Raw genomic sequence first — 9,791 nt, 5'->3', positions numbered from 1 at the left:
AGATAGATAGATAGATAGATAGATAGATAGATAGATAGATAGATAGACAGATATCTCACTGTGGGCCATGAAACCTTCATGTGGTGGCCCAGGCTTAGGAGGCTGAAGCAAGTTAGCCAACTTGGATTACGTAATGAGACCTTGTCTCCCAAAAAGAAAAGGGGGGAGGCAGTGAGTTAGGGAAATGAAACAAACACACATGGCCTCTTATGGAAGGGAACGACAAAAGCAGAGAAAGGTAGAACAAAGCTTCAAAGAAGAGAAACCCAGGAGAACTGTCCCAGGCTAGGGAGCTCCTGGAGGAATCCCAGAACTCACCGACTCTGTGCACGTTTCTTCCTTCCTGAATGGGAATAGAGACAGCAGTTCCACACTGTTTCACAGGGAAGGTAACTGCAGGGACAGCTTTGTGGGAAGGGAGGCATGAGACTGTTGCACACAGGTGCCCTGAGGTGCCTCTCCTCACCTAGGCCTGGTTGACAGGACTGCAGCCCCCGGGTGCACTGATGTGGGAGTATCAAGGGGGAGAAGAGTGTGGTGTGCACACGCCGGGGGGGGAGGGGGCACACAAATAACTTGTGGGCAGACAGTAGCCTGGGCTGATTTCAAAAATACACCTATGCGTTCTGCAATGTTCCTCTCCTCAAAAGAAAAGTTTGGCTGGGAATGTAGTTTGGTGGTGAGTACTTGCCTAGCACACCCAGAACCCCTGTCCCGCCCCCACCCCACCCCCAAAAAAGAGCAATGTTGAGCTTAATTCCTCCCCTAAATATGTTTCTCTTTGCTACCACCAAATACCTGGTAAGAGGCTTAAGGAAGTGTTTATCTTGGCTCACAGTCTGAGGTGACACAGTCCATCACAGTAGAGAATGAACAGCGGCAGGCTCCAATGTGAGGCTGTCTGCTTGCATCTCAGGAACCAGCATGCCTAGCGAAAAGAATGCCAACCTTCCCCAGCATCTGTTTCCAGCTATCCTGCGACCCCAGTTCTGGAGAGGCTGCTGCCCACATCCTGGGTGAGTCTCCTCCCCTGTCTTAGTCTATGGAAACCCAGAAGTGTGTCTCCTAGGTGGTTCCATCCATTCATTCACTATAATGAACCTGATAGGACACAGGTATCCAAGCCAAATGAAAAAAAAAAAAAAAAAAAAAAGGCAATGGTTTTGGTTTCAGGTAAGATCGATCTCTCTCTCTCTCTCCTTCTCTCTCTCTCTCCCCCCTTCTTTGTTCTTCCCTCCTTCCCTCCCACCCCCCACTTTCTCTAGTAAATGCAGCTGCTGTAAGTCACTCAGCCTCAGCTAATGGGTATAGAACCCAGAGCCTCACACATGCTAGGCAATCCATCCCAACCCTTTTCCCCCTCTTTCTTGGTTGAGGCAGGGTCTCCCCAAGTTACCCAGGGCAGGTCTTGAATCTCCATCTCCTATTTCAGCCCCCACTTGCTGGAATTACAGGCTTATACCTGCCCCCGGCTTAGCGGGTGACCTAACAGTTCTTAGGGACTCCTTTAATAATTCACGCGTGGGGGCAAGGTGTGCACACATAAGAGTACACGGCTGCGTAGGCCCCTGCATGTGCTCGGAGGCCAGCGGAGGTGGCCAGGGCCCTGACCTGTCACTTCCCTCTGTAGTCCTTTGAGGCAGGGTCTCACCCTGAAGCTGGAGCTTGCACTTTTTTTTTTCCAGCTGGGCTGGCAGCCAGCTAACCCCACAGATACTCCCGTGTCCGCTTCCCTCAGAACTGAGATTAAAGATAGGTTTGTGCCCATGCCTAGCTATTTCCATAAGTTCTAGGGTGTGGCCTCAAGTCCTCAGGAATGCATGGCAAGTGCTCTTCACCACGGAGCCCTCTCCTGCTCAGCCATTGATCTCTGACAGGAGTGCAGGTGCAGTTTAATGGAGTTTCTCTCTTCCATTTGTTTCATAACCGAGTTTATTGTTGCTATAAAACATTACTGCAGCATTGAGGATGTGGCTCAAATTGTAAAGGGCTTGCCTGGTTCCATCCCAACCACCACATAAAGCTGGGCATGGTGGTGCACACCTGTAGTCCCAGCATTTAAAGGGGGAGGCAGGAGATTCAGAAGTTCAAGGCCGCCCTTAGCTACACGGCAAGTTGAAAGTCAGCCTGACACAAGAGACCCTGGCAGGGGAGGAGAAGAGAGCAGGAGGAAGAGAGAGAGAAGGGGAGGAGGGAAGGAGAGAGGGGGGGAGAGAGAGAACATGATAAAATAATTACTAAAAGGCACACACATACTAAATCAATAAAATGTAAAATTTTGTTTGTTTTCTAAAGGGTTTCTCTGTGTAGCTCTGTAGACCAAGCTGGCCTCAAACTCAACAGAGATCCACCTGCCTCAGCCTATGATTAAAGGTGTGCACCACCACCCAGCAGCAAGTAATACTTTTTAATGTATAAATACTTCAAAAGCCCTCCAATGGGAAATGAGGGAAAAAACAAGCTGGGAAACATTCATACCATAACAGCAGTAACGGAGAACATTACTGATAAGCTCAGCATCACAGAAGAGTCTCAACGGCATTACGTTACAGACAAAAGTCAGACTCAGACACGTGCTCTGAGCCTTCCTGCATCTGACACTGTGGACAAGGCAGAGCTAGTGACAGTGGCTCAGTGGTCGCCATAGCTATGAGAGAGCAACGGCTTGGCACAAATTGGAGCTGCAGAGAAGACTTCTGGAGAAGTCTGGCTGAGGAACGGTCTTATGTGGGAAGACTATGCTTTTGCTGAGGCTCAGACCGCAGAGCCAGGGCTGGAGCCCAGCAACAGCAGGGCGCTGGCCCAGCACACAGAAGGCCGAGATTCCATCCCTGGAACTTCTAACAACCAGAACCATAAATTAGGTTTGGGTTTTGGTTTTGGTTTATTTGGTTTGGTTTTATTTGTTTTTGTTGTTGTTGGTTGTTGGTTTGGTTGGGTATTTTTGTTGTTGTTATTGTTGGGCTTTTTGTTTTCGTTTTTTGAGACAGGGTTTCTTTGTGTAACCTTGGCCATAATGAAACTCTCTCTGTAGACCAGGCCGGCCTCCAGCTCACAGAGATCCACCTGCCTCTGCCTCCCAAGTGCTGGGATTAAAGGACTGTGCCACTACTACCACCCAGCTAAATTAATTTTTTTTTACTTTTTTTTGATTCTTTCTGAATTTCACATCACACACCCAATCCCACTCATCTCCCCACCCCTTCATCTGCCCTCTGCCCTTGCAATCTCCCCAAAAGAAAACAAAAAATAAGAAAAAACAAAACAACAACAAAAATCTTGCCATGGAAGCTACAGTGTAGCACACAGTGTACCCAAACAGCTTTATTTGCAAACGTTCGTTGCAATGAGTTGTTGGCCTGGTTCAAGGCCTCTGGCTTCTGCTACACCCTCAATACTGAATAGTCACAGGGACTCCTCTCCAACATCCTATTGTTGCCCTGGGTCATGGAGATCCTTCAGCTTTGGATCTGCGGGACTGGCTCCTTCACATGTTCCAGCAGTTCATAAATGGGGTGAATGTTAGAGTGGGCCAACTCAGACCTTGGATCTAGGCCTGGGTGAAAGGTGAGTTAGCTCACCAGCTCTCCTGTGCCTGTGCCACCAGGGCCATCTCTACTGTGCTGCCCAGTGAAGGTGTGGGGACTGGGGAAGGGGCTTTCCCAAGTGCTGCAGCCAGTGAGGGATGGGGCCAGCTCTCCAGCACTCACTCCATCGGGCCAGCTTACCCATGCCACCAGAGTTGGCTCTCCCATGCTGCCCAGGCAAGGGGCAGAGCCAGCTTTCCCAAGTATAGTAGCCAGTGGAGGGTGGGGCCAGCTCACCTACAGCAGGCAAAGGTGTGGGGCCAGCTCAGCACAATGCTCAGACATCAACACGGCCTCAGAAGGCAGCCCAGACCAGGGACACCCACATGGTCTTGGGTGGTAACATTGGCCTCAGACATCAACACAGACCCTGACTGCTATAGGACCACAGACCCAGACATGTCCCCCTAGAGGCAACATAGGCCTAGATGTCACCATGGCCTCAGGTGACAGTGTAGGCCACTCTGATCAGTTTGCCTCACTCCCAACATCAGTATGGCATCCAGCTATCAACATGGTCTCAGGCAGCCTAGACCACTGACATCTAGATGGCCTTTGGTGGCAAATGGGGCCATAGATATCAGCATAAGCCCAGCTGTAGTAAGACCATGAACCCAGACAACAACCCAGACACCACCAGGGCCTCAGATGGTTGGGAAGGCTCCTCATATCTGCCTGTTCCTCACTATTATTGCATCTCCATTTTCACCTCTCTTCACAGTGCACAAACCACTCAGCTTCACTTTCTCTCCCATCTCTCCATCATACATGCACTCATCATAGTGGTGTCCACCATGGAGCAGGGCAGGCACTTGGGTGTCTTTCTTCTGGCTGCTCTGGAGCTACAGCCTTAATTTTTTTTAAGTAAGAAAAAAAAAAAAAAGTCAGATGCCCTGTGCACCTTCATGTTGGAAAATGGGTATTGCATGTCACAGAACACAAAGGGATGGGTGGATGAATGGGTGTTAGTGGACTGGTAGGTGAGTGGATGATGGATAAGTGGATGGCGGATGAGTGGAAGATAGATGAGTGATGGATGAGTAGATGATGGATGAGTGGATGACGGATGAGTGGATGAATGGATGAGTGGATGACGGATGAGTGGATGAATGGATGAGTGGATGACGGATGAGGAGATGATGGATGAGTGGATGATGGATGAGGGGATGACGGATGGGTGGATGATGGATGAGTGAATGACGGATGAGGGGATGATGGATGAGGGGATGATGGATGATGGATGAGGGGATGATGGATGAGTGGATGATGGATGAATGGATGATGGATGACTGGATGATGGATGAGGGGACTAGTGGATGATGGATGAGTGATAGATGAGTAGATGATGGATGAGTGGATGATGAATGAATGGATGATGGATGAGTAGATGATGGATGAGTGGATGATGGATGAAGGGATGATGGATGAGAGGATGATGGATGAGAGGATAATGGATGAGTGGATGGTGGATGATGGATGAAGGATGAGTGGATGATGGATGAGCAGATAATGGATGACAGGATGATGGAGGAGTGGATAATGGATGAGTAGATGATAGAGGGTATTTTAGTTTCCTTTTTGTTGCTGTGAGAAAATCCATGACCAAAAGCAACTTGAGGGAAGGAAGGTTTGTCTCAGCTCTCACTTCCAAGTCATAGCTCATCACTGAAGGGAGTCAGAACCTAAACTTAAGCAGAAACTCAAAGCAGAACCCATGGAGAAATGCTGACTGCCAGCTTGATCACAGATTCATGCTCTAAAAGCTTCCTTCTACAGCCCAGGCCCACCTGCCTATGTATGGTGCCTCCCACAACAGACTCAGCCCTCTCAAGTCAATTATCAGTCAAGACAATCCCTCATGGTCTTGGCAGATGGGCAGATGGGCAGGTGGATGGGAAGATAGGTAAACAATAAGTGGGTAGGTGAGTGGATGGATGTGCAGACAGATAAAGAGATGAAAAGGTGGGTGGTTGGATGAACAGACATTTGCCCACTAGTCTACCAAATGCTTGCTTAAGACCTTCTCTCCCCCAGAGGTTATTTCTTAAGAGAAGGAATGTACACATCCTTTCTACACACACCCCTCAAACTCCAGCACTGCGAAGATGTCAGGCTTAAGGACAAAGCCAAGTGTGAGATTCTCTGCAAATCAAGAGTATGCTACAAATGCGAGCGATGAGGCTGTGGAGAAAAGAAACAAGACAGATGCCCAAGTGCTTTCTAACCACGAAGCTTGTGAGAGACCACAAAACACACAATCACGTCCCAGGATCTAGGACATGTGTGGAAAGCCCTGTCCAAAGATAATGTGACATGCAGGCAACGTGACATTGCAGTACAAAGCCACCACCAACGGCCATCCGCCACACGTCCTCTTCCTAACACGACTTACTTTTCTCTCTCTCTTTCTTTTAATATTTAGGTTTGTTGTTTAGCATGGATGAGTGAATACATCATTCATGTATGGAGGAAGAGAGAGACAGAGGAGGGATGGAGAGTGAGCGGATGTGTGGATGAATAAATGGACTGATGGATGAGGCAGTCAGTAGATTATTGGATGGGTGAGTGGATGGATGGATGGATGGATGGATGGATGGATGGATGGATGTTTAAACAGATATATTTTGGGGTGGGTGAGTCTCCATATACAGCCGAAGCTGGTCTGGAGCTCACTCCATAGCCCAAGACAGCTTCTAGAAATCCTCCATGTTAGCCTTCCTAGTGATAGGATCACAGACACAAAACACTACACTTTGTTTCGGTATGACAGACTGTTCTTGGAAGCCTGGAAACAAAGGACAGATGTAGCCTTGACAGTTTCATGGTGTAAAACTGAAGATCAGAAATAAACTGAGACTTTCCGGGTCATGCTGTGACCCAGAGCGAGAGTCGGCTCTGCCAGCTTCACAGTAGGATGCTGTTGACGGGATTTCTGAGCCCCCAGCATTTTCCCTGTGTCTTCTTCCTCTACCCTCTTTTCAGTGTTGACACTCAAACCCATGCATGACTGGTGCGTGCCCAGTGGTGTCTACTGGGCACCACCACCCTCACTGGCAGTTGGAGCTGGAAGGACTAACAACTTCTCAGCAGGTAAAGCCCACCTGGGCAGAACAGCAGATGGCCAAGACAAGCAAACCCTCCAAGGTCATGAGAAGAAGAAAGACATCCTTGCTCCTATAAAGAAAACATCTGCTGGAAGAAACTAATATTTAACAAAGAATTGAAACTCCCTTTTTGCTACAATCTGCTAAGGAGGACTTGATTTCTCTCACCTTCCCACGCAGGGAAACAGGCACGTGGCTGGGGGTTATCCATCTTGAAGCACGATTCTCAAACTCCCAGGCTGGCAAGCGGAGGGCCGGCAGAGCAGAGGGTACGTGGTGGAGGAGCACTTGGCCAGGTTTTTCCTTACTGCTCAAACAAAACAACGTGCAGGCCAGGATGGGGTAGAGCGCTTGCTTGGTTCACGATCAGACCGCGACTTCCAGCCTCAACGCCATAAAACCAGCAAAGGACCCGTCTCAGAATGGCCACTACTTTCCTCCCCCTGCCTCATGCTCTCCCCACCTTAGTGTTTTAGACTGGACATTGCTATGTAGCCCAGACTAGCCTCAAACTAGGGTCCTTCTGCCACTGCCTCCTAAGTGCCCACACCACCAGGCTCGGCGTGAGCCATACTTTCTTGCTCCCTGAAAAATGTCCATTTTCTGAAAACCACAGACAAGTGCTGCGGCTGCTTGGAAAGCTGCAGCACTGGGGAAAGTAACACACAGAAGCACGAGTGATGGCGGTGAGCAAGCTGTCTGGAATGCTGGCAGGGGCCGCGCAGTACCACCGACCAACAACTATACCAGGGAGAGCTGGAGAGTTGGCTCAGCGGTCAAGAGTGGTTGCTCTTTTTTGACAGAATTCACTTGTTCAATTTTACCAATAAAGACTCAGGAGCCAGATGCTGGGTCAAAAGCCTGCTAGCTCAGAGAGGCCGAGAAAGCCCCCAGCTGACCTTCCTCCTCAGCCCAGATCCCAAAAGGAAAAGGAACCTCACCTTCTCCATGCTGTCTCCAAACCTCTCAAGCTGAACAACCCTCCCTTCTAATTGCTGTGTGCCTCTCTATCCAATCTCCTGACCTCCTCTTACTCTTTATGGTTTTTCCTATGTTCACTCTCTGTCAGCAGGTTGCTTGCTCTGCCTCTTGACCTCTGGTTGACTTCATTTAATTCTGTTTGCAATATTCAAACAGAAGGCACTTGAGTTAAAGGTGTGTGCTAGGGCTGCGCCACACCACAATGAGAAACAGGTTTTTCCAGTATCTATCAGGGTCCAAAGTGTGATCAAATGTCCTGCAACAAGTCGTTACTGTTCCTGCAGAGAACTCATGTTCCATTCCCAGAACCCACCTAGTGGTTCACAACTGCCTGCAACTCCAGTTCCAGGGGATCCAACACCGTCTTTGACCTCCTTGGGCACCAGAAAATCATATACATACATGCAACACAAACACATATATGCAAGATAGAATACACACACACACATGAAAATACAGTAAATCAATCTAAAAACCAAACAAAAGTTAACTAATAACAGGCTGGAGAGATGGCCTAGTGGTTAAGAGCACACAGTGACCAGAGTTTAGTTCCCAGCCTACACTGCGTGGTTCACAAACACCTGTCATTCTAGCTCCAGGAGATCTGGTTCCCTTATCTGGCCTCCTTGGATACGCACCCGTGAGACATACAACACAAACACATAAGTAAGTAGTTTAATTATTCCATCCTAGCATGGCAGCGGATGCTCGTAAGCTCAGCATCAGGAAGGCAGAGGCACAGGATTTCTTTGAGTTAAAGGCCAGCCTGAGACTGCATTCAACAGCAGGTAAAAAATATAAGCCTAGTAGATGGACTCCCAGAATCCACAGTGGAAAGAGAGAAGGCACTCCTGAAGGTTTGTTTTCTCTGAACTACACGCAACCATTATCATAGTAATGAAAAGAAGAAGAGGAAGAAGAGAAGGAGAAAGCGTTGCCTACAGAAGTGGATGCGTGGTGGCTGCGGCACGTGCTCACTGCACAGCAAAGCTCCCAGCACGTGCTTCTCTGCACATGCAAAACACGGGCAAGTCACCCAGAGGGACAACGCCAGGGCAAAGAAATAGCTCCACTGTCTCATGGGCCCGACTCTGAGGGTCCCAATCCCCCCCTATGATCGCCAACCTGGAGACAAGTGACAGAGGGCGTGGGGCAGGAACCCGTTGTTTGGGAATGGAACCTGCCAGTGGGTCTAAGGCTACAAAGCTGATTCCTTCTGGGAGTGGAGTCTTTTGGTCGACGAACCCGGAACCAGTCCCCGTCGCTTCCTGAGAACTTTGAGAAGCCAGGCTGAACTGTGGGCACTGCCAGGATCAGGAAAGAACAATGGGACCGCAGAAATAAAGCTGTCACACGGAGACATGTGCCTGGCCAATGGGGCTCTGTATTGAAAGGGCGGCAGGGGACAGACGCCACAGTGAAACAAGCAGCTGCCTGTCTACCCTTCACTGGAGACCAGTGGATAGTGTGTGAGTGTGTGTGTATGTGGACGAGTGTGTACATGTCTCTGTATGTAAGCATGTATGTGTGTATGCAGGTAAGTGTGTGTGCATGCGTGCGTGTGTGTGTGTGTGTGTGTGTGTGTGTGTGTGTGTGTGTGTGATGCTGAAACCGGTATCCCAAGCTGAGGCCCTAACAAGGGAGGAGATAATCAAGGAGACACTTACCCTCTGCCTTTTGGCTATCAGGGTTAAAGACTATTTCACCTTTTAGTCACTTGCAAAATTAGTGTATTTAATATTTATGTAGAAATCGGAGCTTGAATTCACATCCGAAGAAAAGATGTGGGGGCCAGCCATGTGCAGGGCTGGAAGAGGGTCTGCCCGGCAGGCAGGACCCCGGGGCTCCACGCCCAGGGCTGCAGAGGTGCGTCACTGAGGCGCATCCCTGCAATGCAGCCCTTGGTAGGTACAGTAAAGCAGGGTGCAAGGCCAGCTGAGTTCAAGGTCAGCCTAGGTGAGGGATATATGAGACCTTGCTTTAAAAATAAAGGGAGAGAGACAGAGAGAAGCTATGAAAGGGTTCTATCCTCTTCTCTGTGGACAGAATAAACACACAGACCAAGAAACTGCCCAGGTTCCGCATGGTGGGAACTTACAGCCAATGACAACCCGGGGAC

The sequence above is a fragment of the Psammomys obesus genome, unplaced genomic scaffold, assembly GCF_907164565.1.
Source record: "Psammomys obesus unplaced genomic scaffold, mPsaObe1.curated_primary_1811, whole genome shotgun sequence".
In the NCBI taxonomy this organism is placed as follows: domain Eukaryota; kingdom Metazoa; phylum Chordata; class Mammalia; order Rodentia; family Muridae; genus Psammomys; species Psammomys obesus.
The sequence above is the reverse complement of the archived record's forward strand: the minus strand, read 5'-3'. Positions refer to the sequence as shown.